Below are 6,125 nucleotides of genomic sequence, written 5' to 3' on the forward strand. Positions count from 1 at the left end.
GCTCATAACTACCATATTCCTCATTTCTGTAACTGGTCACATGGTCGTAGCTGGTGTTTGTAAGTACCTTCTACTACCCATTCCATATTCCCTTTTCCTTTTGTTGATTGTAATTCTTTGCTTGGTGAGGTATCCCAAACATTTATTCCTGAAGGGTCTGGGCCATTATTAGTCCTGCCTGAATTGGGTTGTTGTAGTTTTTCATTGACTTTAACCATGGGATATGGTATTACTAAGAAATGCTCTAAGGGATATCCACAAAAAGGGCCATTCTATCTATATGGTTATTAAATCTTCCTCGGCTGAGCTTACCTTTTGATGTGCATTACATGGGGCATAATATCTTACATTCTTTGCCCATTCAGAGAGGTCTATCTACATAACAGTTCTTCTGACTCCTTGTCACCAATTTGCCAATCATGTTTCTTCTAAGTCTTTGACCATGTAATTAAACCATTGGCCATGGCCCATGAATATATGGATTTGTGGCATTTGGACTACGTACTCATGTAACTTACTTGTGCCTTCAGGGCATGCTTGATCCCAATCTTGTATTATATACCACTTCTTTTTGATAATGGAATATTGCCGAACATGGCCAAATTCATGGCTTGGTGGGGCAGTTCATGATGGGCAGCTTAGGTTGGTGGCCTGTGGTTAACTATTCTATCTCTGATAAGGCCCAATGGAAAGCCAAAATCTGTTTCTCAAAAGGAAAGTATTCACAGAGGATGTTAGGGTATTGCTCTAAAATCCTAAGGGCCAACAATACTATTCAGCTCTAGGGGCCTCCCAAAGTCTCCAACCTGCCACTGACACTTCAAGCACCATCAGATTAGTTGGATTATATGGCTCAAGTAACAAAGCAGCTTTCATGGCAGGCTGAATCTGTTGTAGAGCCTTCTCTTGTTCTAGACCCCACTCAAAGCTAGGAACATTTCAGGTTATTTAGTAAGCGGGTCAGAGTAGCACACTCAAATGAGAAATATGTTGCTTTCAATTCTAAAGAGGCCCATTAGGCATTGTTCCTCTTTTTTGGATGCAGTAGGGGCCAGATACAATAATTTATGCTTTGCCTTAGAAATGATATCTCAATATGCTCCATGTCAATGAACACCTAAAAATTTTACTGAGGTGCAAGTCCCCTGAATTTTGGTCAGATTCATTTCCCACTCTCTGATGTGTCTTACCAATATGTCTAGAGTAGTTGCTACTTCTTGCTCACCAGATCCCATCAGCATTATGTCATCAATGTAATAAACTAGTGTGATGTCTTCTGGAAGGGAAAGGTGATCAAGGTCACTGTAGACTAAATTATAACATAGGGCTGGAGAATTAATATGTTCTTGACATAAGACAGTGAAGATGTATTGTTTGACTTGTCAGTGAAAAGCAAACTGCTTCTGGTTGTATTTACTAACACCTATCAAGAAGAAAACATTTGCCAGATCAATAACTGCATACCAGGTACCAGAGGATGTGTTAATTGCCCAAGAAACAGAACCACATCTGGAACGGCAGGTGCAACTGGAATCATCATCTGGTTAACTTCACAATAATTCTCTGTCATTTTCCAAGTTCCATCTGTTTTCTGCACAGGCTAAATAGGTAAGTTGAATGAGGAAGTGGAAGTGGTGGGAATCATCACCCCTGCATCTTTGAAGTCCTTGATGGTGGTACTAATTTTGCTATCTCTCCAGGAATGTAGTATTGCTGTTGGTTTACTATTTTCTTAGGTAGAAGCATTTCTAGTGGTTTCCACTTGGCATTTCCTACTATAATAGCACTCAATCCACAATCAAGGAACCAATATGTGGATTCTTCCAGTTGCTGAGTATTTTTATTCCAATTATACATTCTGGAATAGAGAAATAACCATAGCATGGGTTTGAGAACACACTGGACCCACTGTGAGATGAACCCAAGCTAAAACTACATTAATCACCTGACACCCATATGCTCCTGCTCTGACTTGTGGGCCACAGTGATAGGGTCTCCTTGAATTAGTGCCAGTTCAGAGACACTGTCCAGTAATCCTCCAAATGTTTGATTATTTTTTCCCCAATGCATAATCACCTGGTCAATGGCCATAGGTTCTTTTAAGGAATGTTGGGAGAAAAATTAACAATAAAAATTTCTGGCAATATAGCAGGGTCCTTCCTTAAAATTACATGCCTCTCTTCATTCAAAGGGTTCTGGGTCTGTCAACTGGCTCAAGTCTGGGAATTGATTAAAAGACAACGAGTCTTTGTTTTGGTGATTCAAGTTAGACATTGTTCACCCAAATTAGAACTCTCCTACCTATATAGATCAAGAATTTAGTAGATTGCTCATCTATTTCTTTTCCAGGGATGTGATAATCGACTAAAAAATGCCAAAGTTCTCTACAAATTAGACTATTCTATGCTTTGACTCTACTGTCTATTACAGCAATCAAGCTCACCTTGTCTTTGATAATTAAGTTTCAGTATTTGGCTTCTGCAACCCTGGGATCCAATTATCCTCACTGCATTTAAATATTCCAGTTCAGTTGCAGAAGTTCACACTATACTTTTTGACCTACAGGAGATTGACCACAGAGTTATTCAAGGATGCTGGGATTACCCTCACAAATTTATTTCTCACAGTCATGGTGAGTAGATCCTCCAGGGTAGGTGAGCAGATTTTAAATGATAAATCCACTCTAACATTCCAATCTTCCCAAGCCTCTGAATCCCTATCTTTATAGTATAACAGTGCCATTCTGGCATTTCAACTTCACTTAGTATAGGTCACTTTTGGTCCATTTTCAGTTACCCAACCAACCACACTGTTAGAGTCCTTTCTAACAACTTGAACTAAATTATTGACTCCATAATCTTTGTGTGAGCTCATATCAATCAACTTGGCCTGATTTAACTTTATATTCCTTCCACCATTACTCACCTCCATTCCCACACATATTCTCCGTATTTCTGTCTGTATAAATTGGAAAAATCATGCACCTGTTTTGGTGTGTGGCACACCTTCTAGTGCATTACCCTTCAAGATTTGCTGGGACTTGAGCCTAGGCATGTATCTAGGAGCAAATAAGAGTTGCAGGGTAGATCCTGAGGAGAGTCAGCAGTGCTTTGCAAGGAAACTAACTTTAGAGAGGCCATTACAGATTTTTTTGGGCAAAGCATAGCTAACCTTCTCAGGCAGGGGTGGAAAAAGTTGGCAAAGAAAACTCAATAGAATTTAGAGGTATGACATCCCCAGCTTCATTGGAATTTACCATAGGTCCCCACTCCAATGTTTAGGATCTTATTCCCTCCCAATCAAAGTTTTTTGAAGACAACTTATCCCCCATTCCTCATCCCATACATTTTTTAACCATACCTTTTTCCTGGGTTTTGATTTGAAAATATACTATCCCATTCATGATCTTTCCATACACTTTTTTTCTACTAGCAGAAAAAAATCTTGGGTTGTACAGTGGGATATGAGCATACAATGTCTATCCCCAATCCCTGTCTCCAAGCACCAACTGTGGAATTTCACTACCAATGGCCAAGTGCTCAGAGGATTGGTGTCCATGACCAAGCCTTCTCTTTTTCTATGATATACTTCACTTGTAGTGGCTTGTCTGAAACACACACTTTGGCGGGGGAACAAAAGCCATTTTTCTCAACCAGTAGACTATAGTTAGTACAGTGAAATTGCAGCTTACACCGAAGTTTTAAAGGGGATTAAACATTTAAGGGAAAATTACATATAGCCAAAATTATCCTTGAAAGTCATTTGTGAAAGCTCCATGTGAAAGAACTACATAATGTCTATCAATAAGGCCAGCACTGGAACAAATCTCCGTTTCTTCAATTGAGCACCAGATTAAGTAGATGGGTTATGTTTAGGGTCCCTATTGAATGAAAAATATATGTTTAAACACTAGAACACACTTAAGGTGTTGGCATACTTGCACTGTGAGAAGCTCACAGAAACTGAGATCACCTATGTGAAGAGCAAATTCAAGTTTCTCAACTCTCATTCACTCCAAGACTTAGATTTACTGAGTGGAATAATAGATGGATTCACCCCATTATTCATATTCTTATTTCCTACATATGTATATGATGTGACCCCACAACCCAGAGGAGGTCACATGCCACCAAAAGGGAGTATTTGGAGACAAAGTCAGAAAATGCCTCTCAAACTGAAATTATCAAGAATTAACAGGAGAGGGCCCAGTGGAGTGGAAGTCACTCTGTGAGGCAGTGGTGACGGCAGTGGGGAGAGGATGTACAAGTTCAGTGCATTGAAAGATGATGACAGTGGGGACCATGATCAGAATGAAGAAAACAGCACAAAGAAGGAAAAAATGGAATGAGACAAGAGTCAGGGCAGCAGTAAGAGGAAGGCTGTTGCCCCTGGACCAGCAGAGCATCTCCTGCAGTACAAGTATACTTTCTGATACTCCAGAAGAACCCCCAGCCATCCCACCAGCTCACAAAGCAATGAATAAAATATCAAACAGATTGGCATTTTTGCCTCTGCAGAGCAGTTCTGAAGGTTTTACAACCACATGGTAGGTCCTAGGGACCTGACAGGCCACAGTGACTTCCATCTCTTCAAAGAAGGAATTAAACCCATGTGGGAAGATGATACAAAAAAAAAAAATGGTGGCAAGTGGATTATTTGGTTCCAGAAAGGCTTGGCATCTCACTGCTGTGAGAATCTTATCCTGGACATGTTGGAGGAAGAGTTCTTGGTTGGGGCATCAAAATGCTAGGCAGTCTGGGCCCTCAAAGGGTCCTTTTCCAAACCTCTGTAAGCTGTGGCTGAATATACCATGACCTTCTCCCTATATGGATGGCACCATCATTGAAGCTGGCATCATTGGAATCTCTTGTTCTGTTGGCATGCTACCTGGAAGATCCTTCTGTCTAGGACAAGAGGAATTGGAAAAGGGCACCTGGGTGGCTCAGTTGGTTAAGCGACTGCTTTCAGCTCAGGTCATGATCCTGGAGTCCCTGGATCGAGTCCTGCATCGGGCTCCCTGCTCGGCAGGGAGCCTACTTCTCCCTCTGACCCTCCCACCTCTCATGTGCTCTCTCTCTCTCATTCTCTCTGTCTCAAATAAATAAATAAAATCTTAAAAAAAAGAGGAATTGGAAGAACATTTTATGATTTTTTTTAAAGATTTATTTATTTATTTATTTGAGAGAGAGAGAGAGAGAGAGAAAATGCACAAGCATGACGGGCAGAGGGAGAAGGAGAGAGAATCTTAAGCAGACTTAGTGCTGAGTGTGGAGCCCAAGGCAGGGCTTGATCTCATGACCCTGAGATCACAGCCTGAGCGGAAACCAAGAGTCCAATGCTTAACCAACTGCACCATCCAGGTGCCCTGCATTTTATGTTTTAAGAACAGGCTGACAAGCCTCAGCTACAACAGCTGAGATAACTTAATAAATGGTGCTAAACTAAAAAAAAAAATAGTTAACAGAAGAGGGAGATTAGCAAAAAGTAGACAACCTGGAGAGAGTGTGTGCTTATAATATTGTTACTTGAGTTACATTTCCATAAAGTATATTACATATCTTCTAAACATAATCAAGGATACCAGGAGCCTTACAAGTTCAATTAGGCTGATTCTGAAGTAGAAATTACTTCAGAATGGGATTAATTGGGATGGAGGGGGTTGTCATGGGTTCAACTCTAGCAAGAATGAGGTCATTGTTGTGTTGTCATAACAAAAGGGAAGTTTACATAGTATCTTTTTAAAAAAGATTTTATTTACTTATTTGACAGAGAGGTGAGCACAAGCAGGGGGAGTGGCAGAGGGAGAGGGAGAAGCAGGCTCCCCACTGATCAGGAAGCCCAATGTGGGGCTCGATCCCAGGACCCCGGGATCATGACTCAAGCCCAAGGCAGACATTTAACTGACTGAGCCACCCTGGTGCCCCTACATAGTATCTTTAAAAATTAGGAACCAAACCCAAGAGTTTGTCAGTGTCAGTGTCGATTAGCTCTATGTAGGGAGGAGAGCGCTGTATGTGGCAGACTCAAATCTTGGTTCCTATTGAGATATATTCCACTATGGAGTGGCTCCTTTGTGGCTTTGAAGGAACTCTCTGCAAAGATTAGTCTATCTCTTTTGCTCAGAG

At 40.9% G+C, this 6,125-nt stretch overlaps 1 pseudogene; it reads left to right on the forward strand.

Moving 5' to 3' along the window:
* Positions 1 to 462: 462 nt before the first annotated feature.
* Positions 463 to 4,750, forward strand: LOC118025900 (annotated as a pseudogene).
* The last annotated feature ends 1,375 nt before the right edge of the window (positions 4,751 to 6,125 follow it).

Source organism: Mirounga leonina, unplaced genomic scaffold, assembly GCF_011800145.1.
Source record: "Mirounga leonina isolate KUSES-001 unplaced genomic scaffold, KU_Mleo_1.0 Mir_204, whole genome shotgun sequence".
Classification (NCBI taxonomy): Eukaryota; Metazoa; Chordata; class Mammalia; order Carnivora; family Phocidae; genus Mirounga; species Mirounga leonina.